Here is a 9,469-nt window from a genome sequence, read left to right as displayed (position 1 = left end):
TCATAACAATTGACAAATTTAACTGTATGTGGAATGTGGATAGGTTTTACTTTGAATAACTGTACTGAACGTCTGCAACAGGCGAAATGAACACAAAACGTTTCTAGAATAGCAATAGACACTTCGTTTTGTTTTGGTTAGCTTAAGACTTGTTAGAAACACTTAATTTTGTCGCTAGGGGGCACTGGTGAAACTAGTTTCTTCCCGTTCTCCTAATAATGAAACTTAAATATCTATTTCATTTCAAAGTTTCTCTAAAAACCATTTACACAATTTTATCCGCCTTTGAAAGCTCTATCGATTGATGTATTTTAAAAATTTCCCCGTGAAATAAACCCACTCGACAGGCTTTAACGCAGCGAGATAGGGAAAGAGTCCCGTTCTCTAGATAGAGTAGTCCATGCTGTTTCTTATAACAATAGAGATCTATAAGAAGATGGGAAACGACCATGAGCAATGAGCATTTAGATTGAGCAGAGCAGACGAAATCGATCTCGAGGTCGGCATCTTTCAACGTACGACGACGACGACGACGTATAAACGACAAATAACGGGCTGTGTGGCTGTGTCAGAGATTATGAACTGCGAAATCAATACGATTAACAATAAATATCGTAAATTACAAATTCCCCCAAAAAATAAAAAATCCCGCCAAAAATCCGAAAAACCTTCACAAACATGAGACTTGCAATTCACTTGCAAGCACCTCAAAAACCGAAAAAGGAAGCTTTGCCTTACTTGGCGGTATGGGCGGTATGGTTCAAATACTGAAATGGGAGAACTACTGGGAAATGCTTCCGGAGCTTGCCGAAAGGGGCAGCGCAGTCAAATTCGTCTTCTCAGGAGAGGGAGGGGGCAAAATGTCGACTGCTGGACTTTACACAGAGTAAGCCATCTCCTTATCTCTGGTTGAACTGCTCCACTCCGTAAGCTGACATAAATAAAGCCGATTCCACTATAGTTCACCCAGCCGCCACCGCATGCAAATTGCGTTTGGTTGTGTATGTGACGGCGGCTGGGTGAACTATTATGGAATCGGCTATATTTAAAGCTAAATAACTTAATAACGATGAAACATATGGGCAAACGAATTTTACATTCTGATTCATTGGTATCTTAGCTATTTTATTAGACAAACTAGTAAATTTTAGCCACTCCGTAAGCTGACATAAATAAAGCCGATTCCACTATAGTTCACCCAGCCGCCACCGCATGCAAATTGCGTTTGGTTGTGTATGTGACGGCGGCTGGGTGAACTATTATGGAATCGGCCATATTTAAAGCTAAATAACTTAATAACGATGAAACATATGGGCAAACGAATTTTACATTCTGATTCATTGGTATCTTAGCTATTTTATTAGACAAACTAGTAAATTTTAGCCCGTCCAGGGCCGGTCATCAGTGGGCCTTGTGTAAATTAGGCCCGTTATGCAAATTCCCTTGCCCGTTCTGTTTCCCTTGCCCGTGAATCATTTGCCCGCGAGCGATCTCCTTTGTTGGAGCTTTTAGGCGACCTTTTAGTTAAGTTGTCGTTGGTGCTGCCAATTTTTTTTTACTTTCAGCGATTTAATTTTTCTGTTTCTGATAAATTTTTTCTGACCCTGCCCGTCATTGTCATCTTACCCGTTACATCGCGTTTCGTAAGGTTGTTTTCCAAATTTTACGGTTCAATCTCCTGTTATGGTTTCGCGAGGAATTCTGACTATTCCAGTAGTATCAATCTCAGTCAGTCACCCAAAAGAACTCCACATCGTCCAAATTGAATTTTCACCTAATTCGGCCGCCGCGAGGTTGCCATGGCTTGGGTGCACGTCATTGGTTTGCTCAATTAGTCTATTACTATGGTTTTGAAGGAGACATTCCCTCGCTCCCCAATTATTTCAATGTTGCAATGTTGCATCCCCTAATTTTCGCAACCCCCCTCCCCCTTTATTTCAAAACCCCTTTGTTCTAGAAAACGGCATATCACATATTTTACTCACTACCACAAGTCTGTAAGGATAATTAAGGCTACCTTTACTCACAAAAAAAATATTATTTCATCGGCTTCAGGTTTACATAGATTTCCTATGGTGGGTACGATCTATAACTACCACATAAAAACCAAATGTTACCTGGAAACTATAGGAACAAATTTAAAAAAACAAAACAAACAAGGTTATGTGCAACACTTACATCGTCTTTTAACGAATTGCTCCATATTGAGAAATGGCACTTACAGCAAAGTATGAAGTAAAAAACAATCTAATCACGAAGAGAGTCAAATTTTAAGGTAGCAAATTTTAAAATTTGAATTTCAAAACGAAACGGTAAACACTGAATGAATTGTGCCACACGTCTTGCGTCGCCAGTTTCTCTCCGGGACTTACTTGGCGTTCTTGGAGTCCAACCCATTTTCTGTAGCCATCAATTCCAAAAAATCAGGGAACGGACTATCCACAGTATTTGAGGCCTCACCATTATAACAAACCCATACCCAAACAACAACAAAACAATATTAGAATATGGTTAATTTATGCACAAAGCAGAAATGAAATCATAAATGAAGTGCGTACACATTAGTATCCAGTGCATTGTGCAGGCCCGTGAGTGTACTTTCCCATTCAACATTTTCTGCAGTAGCAGATTGATATTTATCAAGTTCTGGTAGAAGAAATACATACGATGAAAAAAGATTTCATATATTAACAAGTGTATTGCTATGCAAGAACTTCATGAAGTTCTTTTGAAGGACTGATGATAGCACGAAGGTCAAGTTCCTATCTACACTAAGGAACATTTTATTGATCAATTCTTCTTGCAGCTCGTTAGCCATCATTCGTTAGTTGAAAGTGTTCAAATGGCAGTCCAAACTTCAAAGGTGGTTAATAAAAAAACAAGATAAAGTTAAATGCTTGTATCATATTCTCTGTCACCCACGTCTGCAATCCAATCGTGAATGTCAAAAGCAAATAGCAGAAGTTCATCATCCATATTTACACAACATCAGTATGGGATTACTTATTTAATCAAAGCACAAATGAAGAAATTTCCAAGCACAAAAGAACAAAAAATTTCATTCCTAGATAGGAACTGGCGCTTTTTTTTAGATTTTTCTACCTGCGACAATGATGACATGATAAGGGGAGACCGGACACAAGACTGAGCCACACTTACCCGTCCGACTCAGCCGTTTAATGCAGCAGAATCCGTTAAGATCGGACTTGGTCAATAGAAGAACATCATAGGCAATATACCTATCCGGATTGATGGATCCTTAAAAAGTGCTGTAATAAAGTATGTCGGATTCGGATGCTCGAATCACGAACGAGTCCATTAGTTCATTTTAAATCAACCAGGCGACGTTTCGTGTTTTCGTATTTGACTCATCACTATTTTAACAAGTAGGCTAATAAGTGAAATGTTTACTTTTGATACATTCAATTTCAACAAGCTGTTTTTGTGTGTTAAGGAATGGGACTAAAGAAGGACACATTGCTTAGATGGGTAAACTGTTGTTCAGATACCAGCACAACCATTGAGAGAATAAAAAATTTAGCTGATGGATTGTTTTTTATCCACATTCTGAACTTTTTTGAAAGCAGCCCAACAGATGATACTTATCCTTGGCATCAAACCATAAACATTTTAAGAGGTATCAGGTATGTTAAATCTAAAATTAATGAGTAATACTAAGCAATATTGTTTTCACTTTTTAGAACACAAATTGCAAGAAAATGTTGTTGATTTTGATGCAGCTGCATCTGGAAATGAAGATGAACTGGCAAAACTGATTGCCATTATCATGCATCTTACCATGGTACAAAAACCATGTGAAAATATCAAAGAGAGGACTATGTGGAAACTCTCTACAGAAGATCATAAAGTCATTGAAGCTATTCTTCTTGATGTTGTCAATGATGACTAAATAACAAGAAACAGATTAATAGATGTGTTACAAGATTACTTGCAAGGTAGCTAATGCAGTGCTCTGATCTTATTAACTGGTTAATGATGCTACAGCATATATTTTTTTTTTATAGAGAGCAGTTTTACCAAGTCTTCCATGTTCTGTGTATCTTCTTCACTTTCTTCAAAGAGAAATTCTCCACTAAGGCTAATCCTTGATGTATATTTTATTTCCTCTCAACATCTACATGATTTTAAAATTCTTTTTTTTGGTTCTGCCTGTTTTTAGTCCCCTATGGAGCTTTGTTTAACACGTTTGCGTAAAGAGATTAGTGATAAAAACGAAGAAATCCGCCGACTCCAATCGGAACTCATGACAGAATCAGACGAATAATTTGCACTCAGTTTGCGAATGGATGATTTGAAACGAAAAGTAAAGGACCTGGAAAAAAAGAACCATCCATCCACCCGGATGACATCACCCACCTGGACTTTGTGCCAGGGCTCTTTCACCAACTTGCCATTGCGAAGGACGAGCGAATCTCTATTGTTTACTTTTCTGTCAATAGTATATTGTACCTAACACACGCAAAAAAAAGAAAAAAAAAATTAATTTTTAGAAGAAGTGACAAAGCGAAAAAATGAAATGGAAACGCATCGCATCTTTGATGGCCGTCAGGAGCAGGAAAATACTTAGAGGCACCACCGAACGGGAAAAAAACTGTAGAACAAATTGTACAATCAGCACGCACAGGGAAAGAAAAATGGTCGGTCGCTGCAACTGATCCCATAGATTTAGAGGTACAAACGACAGAAACGTGTACTTGAAGGTCTGAATGTAATTATTCCGTAAAGCGAAACGACGGATTATTACTTATTCTTATTACAAGATAGGACCCTTGAATATACATACAGATGACACCAAAACGTATTACAGATAATATTAAAACTTACTGAATAATTAAATTATTATTTATACTGACTGGGAAAAGTAGAGAGGACAGAGATAAACAGTCATTTTATTGTTCAAGGTTAAATTCTGTTGGTTTTGTGTACAATGTCCATCAACACATTTTTGAGAAAAATTCTAGAATAACGTAGGAAATGTGTTTTGAGTTATAGGATGGGGCCAGAAGAAAAGCAATTTTGTGGTTATGGAAGAATTTCTTAAAATGTCATACCTAATTTAAAAATTTTTTAGAATTTCGGTACCAGTGTAACGGGACAACTAATGTTTCTTTACCTACTTATAAAAATGGTTTAGGGTTATTGTATTGTATTTTAACATTTATATAGCGCACTATCCATAATGAAAGATTTAATGACGCTTTTATGTATAGAAGAACCAACTATCAGATCTATCAGCGAACTAAAGCCAGAGAAAATGAACGAGTCTTCAGACGCAACTTGAAAAGTTGCTGGTTAGTCTCAAATCTCACTGAAAAAGGGAGCTTGTTCCAAATGGACGGAGCAGCACATGTAAAGGACCTTTCCCTATACCCCGTAAGTCAAAAGGGTGGGAATACAATGGTACGGAAATTTTAGGACCTAAGTTCACGAGTGGGCTTGTAATATTCGACCAAATCAAACAAATAAACTGGGGCAGAATCCCTCAGGAAACGAAACGTAAAAAACGCCGTCTTGAAAACAACCCGCTGCTCAACCAGCAGCCAATGAAGGTTCTTGATATAATCAGAGACTCGATCATCTCGACAACTAGCCTAGCAGCAGCGTTCTGAACGCGGTGCAGTTTCTTTATCAAAATCTTTGGGAGGCCAAGCAGAAGAGATTTTTCAATTTTTATTGTCAAGTCTACTAAGTACAAGAGCATGAACCATGGACCAATTTTGTGTCAAGGTACTTCTTATCCGATCAATCAGGGTAAGATTGAAGAAAGCATATTTACATACACAATTTACACGAGGAACCATTGTGAGTTCACTATCCAAAGTTACACCCAAATTTGGAGCTTGATCACAAGGGGAAGAACAGAGTTACCAACAACGAGTGGAGAGAGTACACTGGCCGAAACTCTACGTGGTGGAATAGTATAAAGTAGTAGGCTATTTCTTAGGTTCAGCTTCACCCGGTTGACGGTAAACCAGTCCTAGATATCCACAGCATAGGCGGATAGAGATCCAAGAGCCATAGCCAGATTATGGGGATCAAGCTGGAAGTGGACGTACTCTTGGGTGTCGTCGGAGAACTGCTTGAGCCTAAAATCATGGACAGCAGAAATTACCGGTATCGGACTGGTGTAGATATTAAAAAGAGATAGACCCAGGAAAGATCACTGCGGAACACCGAACGGAAGAGGTACCGGAAATGATGTTACTCCAAGTGCCTTCACTGATTGGGTTCTACTCACGAGGTAAGATTGGAATCAGCTCAAAGTAGAACCAGAGACATCGAGAGTTGTAGCCATTCTCTCGATTAGAAAATATGGATGAACCACGTCGAATGAGGGAATGAGATCCAAGAGGAGGAGCGCACTGCCCAATCCAGCGTCTGCCATTAAATTCTTCTTGTTCTTAAAAATTGAATGAGCTTTACCTTAGTGGGTTTATTCGAAATTCGAAGTTTTTTTTTCATTCCTTGAGACTTATACACAATGTAACAATTAAAATGTGTAGGCACAGCAAAATATGTTTCTTTACATTAATTCTTGGAAGGAACTTAAGTTGATTTTGAAGTTAATCGAGAAATATGCACTGGAGAAATTGAAAATGGATCTATATTGAAAACATGGTGGAAATAGGAAACAATAAAATATACGTTTATAAAATGTTAAAGCAAGTTTAATTACCTTGTCTATCGGTGAATGACAGAAAAAATTTTCGATACGCATAGGACACATAAGCTTTTCAGTGCTTTTACAGTAAATTTGTTTTCTTGTTCACGAAGAATTCATGAAGAAAAATGATAACAGATGTCAGACTTTCTTGGTTTGTCCACACAACAGGCCGTCGTCGGCCTATACAGTCCAAATCAGCATACCTTTCCTTTTGATTGTTTTGAAAATAAACACAAGGAGCGGCGTTGCTGCGGATGAAACCAGATTGCAGGATAAAGTTGTCAAATTTCAGGTTCCAAGCTCTTGATGCTTGTTTAAGCCCTTACAGGCTTTTCAGCAATTGGCACACATTGTTTGGAAGGTGGCTGTCGGCAGAATCCAGTCAAACAAAACACGTCAAGAAATTGACACCCTAGCAACACACAAGCTAAACGTCAACAGAATCCGGACTCGAACAGACCAACAAGTCAGTAAAATTTCACACTTCTGCCCAAGGTTGTTGATTCTGCGTAAGAACCCGCCATCCGCGATCAGAATACCCAGCAAACGACAAGGATTGTGGAAAATGTGTAAAGCCTGTACGACGCCATCACATTACAAAATTTAAGTATTACGTTACGATAAATAACTGTTCTTTCCTTAAAAATGGAAAAGGGAGTTAGCTATCAATGACGAAAGGCTCATTAAAGAAAAGTATTTCTCTGATTCCATGATTATTATTGTCTAGTGAATTCATTTTTCTAAAGCTTTGAAAATTGTGTTTGATGAACTAATTCCTTTTACATTGAAACCCACAAACTTGCGTCAATGCGTTCATATTTTTTTTATTTTTGAGGAGGGGGGGTTCTATCTTCCCAAACTTTGCTTAATTCCTAGCAGCCAAATTTGGCTCAAAAACCAAACACAGTTTCCTGCAATATGGAAAGGCTTTAAAATATAAAATCGCATTTGGATTTTTTTATGATACTTTACAGTATCTTCCATAAAAATCCAACTACCCTTTTTAAAAAAATGCCGCCTATCGGTTCGCCGGATGGCCAGGATCGAAGTTAACATTTGACAGAAGTTAGTTGTAAAGAAAAGGGAAAGGAAGGAAAGGGCTTCCATCCTTTTTATTTGTCTTCCAAAAAACCGCAGCTGCTGGCCCATGTTATGAGCACCATAACGTACTTAACCAAACTAAAACTAACTAAAAAAAACGTCTTCCATTCCTTTTTTTTACCCCAAAAAATTGTAAACAACGAACCACAGGTGTCGCTGAGTTACAAGGACGCCAGTCTCGGTAATCCTGTCCAGATTGCCGTCGTCCAAATGCTCCTGCTCAAGGATCAGGAGTTTTTATTGACTCACAGCAGGCCACAGCAGGGCCAGGTGTAAGTTTTTGGTTTTCCTTTTTCTTTTTCTTTTTTTTGTTTAGTGTGTCACATCGGAAAATTTGATATTGAAGATAAGTCATTCCGCATTCCACCTTCATTTGTTATCTTTTTTTTTGCTTCGCCGAAACTTGTCTCACGTCGCATAAAATTTCTGCTATTCCGTCATCCATTCAGCACATTTTCTTTTGTTATTTTTTGTTTCATTCCTAGGTGAAAAAAGGCTGAAAATCCCACACGACAACAATTTCAAGTGTCAGCAATTTGTTGAGTCGACGGACGGCGTTCACAAAATCATGTCGAGGATCACAACACTTTCCCGTGGGCCTGGTCCAATAGGGTCAGGACCGATGAAATTCAAAAAAATAATGACTTATACTAAAATTAAGAAAAAAAATTCGAATTTAATGTGTGTCTCGGAAAAATTTATTTTAGAAGTTATTTAACTTTAAAGTTTCGATCACGTGACTTTCCTCAAAAAACTCGGAGGAGCCTAAAGTCACGTGACTTTAGAGCATGAGCGGTGGTCCGATTTAAAACCAATAGGAAAAGATCACGTGATTGACAGCTTGGCTTTCCTCTTGTCTTTCCTATGACAGCTTGGTCTGGCTTGGTTTTCCTATTGCACTGTCACTGTCAGGCTGTGTCTGTGAAATCTGAATTATAAAATGTCGAAGAAATTTCCACGAAACAAGCTATTTGTAGCAAAGTTGTGCCCCAACGAAAGTGATGATTAAATTAACAAGATTTTCATTAGTGTGCCTGCCCCTGCAGAAAAAAAATAAAAGTGTTTGGCTTAATGCCTGTGGACGCAATCCAGCTGAAATTAAGAACAGTCATATATACGTTTGTGAAGACCATTTCAATGTAAGTTTTTACAAAAGTTATCATTGTAAAAAGTAATAACTATATTATTATTTTCTAAAATATTAGATGGAAGTTGATTGCAAAAACCTAGTGGAATACAAAAGTGGACGCCACAAAAAAATTGTGATGAACAAAAATGTCATTCCCCACAGATTTCCATTGCTGAAATCTTTTGGTATTATTTATCGTATCTAATTTGTGGTTTATTCAGTCATTATAATGATTTTGTTGTACATTTATTTCAGCAACAACCAGCACATCCAATTTCGTCGAAGAACCAACAAGTGTTATTCCAGCATCCAGCATTTTTTTTATTGAAGGGGATGTTAATGAAAGAGAACACCTCAGTAAGTTATTATTGTGTATTATTGTATTGATTTTATTGTAATAATAATTTTTTTATAGACTTTTGCAACTCAAATGTCACTGATGACATCAGCCAAGACAATTTAGTCGAAGAACCAATAAGTCTTACTCCAACATCCAGCGGTTTTTTTAGAAGAACTCAATAAAAGAGAACATTTCAGTAAGTTATCATTGTATA

General features: G+C 37.7%; 1 long non-coding RNA gene across 1 annotated transcript; it reads left to right on the top strand.

Moving 5' to 3' along the window:
- The first annotated feature begins 1,963 nt into the window (after nucleotides 1-1,963).
- Nucleotides 1,964-3,773, top strand: LOC124335839. Its single transcript, XR_006916920.1, has 3 exons — nucleotides 1,964-3,386; nucleotides 3,455-3,637; nucleotides 3,702-3,773. It is a non-coding gene; the product is annotated as an uncharacterized LOC124335839 (long non-coding RNA).
- The last annotated feature ends 5,696 nt before the right edge of the window (nucleotides 3,774-9,469 follow it).

Source organism: Daphnia pulicaria, chromosome 4 (genome assembly GCF_021234035.1).
Source record: "Daphnia pulicaria isolate SC F1-1A chromosome 4, SC_F0-13Bv2, whole genome shotgun sequence".
Taxonomy (NCBI): Eukaryota; Metazoa; Arthropoda; class Branchiopoda; order Diplostraca; family Daphniidae; genus Daphnia; species Daphnia pulicaria.
The sequence above is the reverse complement of the archived record's forward strand: the minus strand, read 5'-3'. Positions and strand labels throughout refer to the sequence as shown.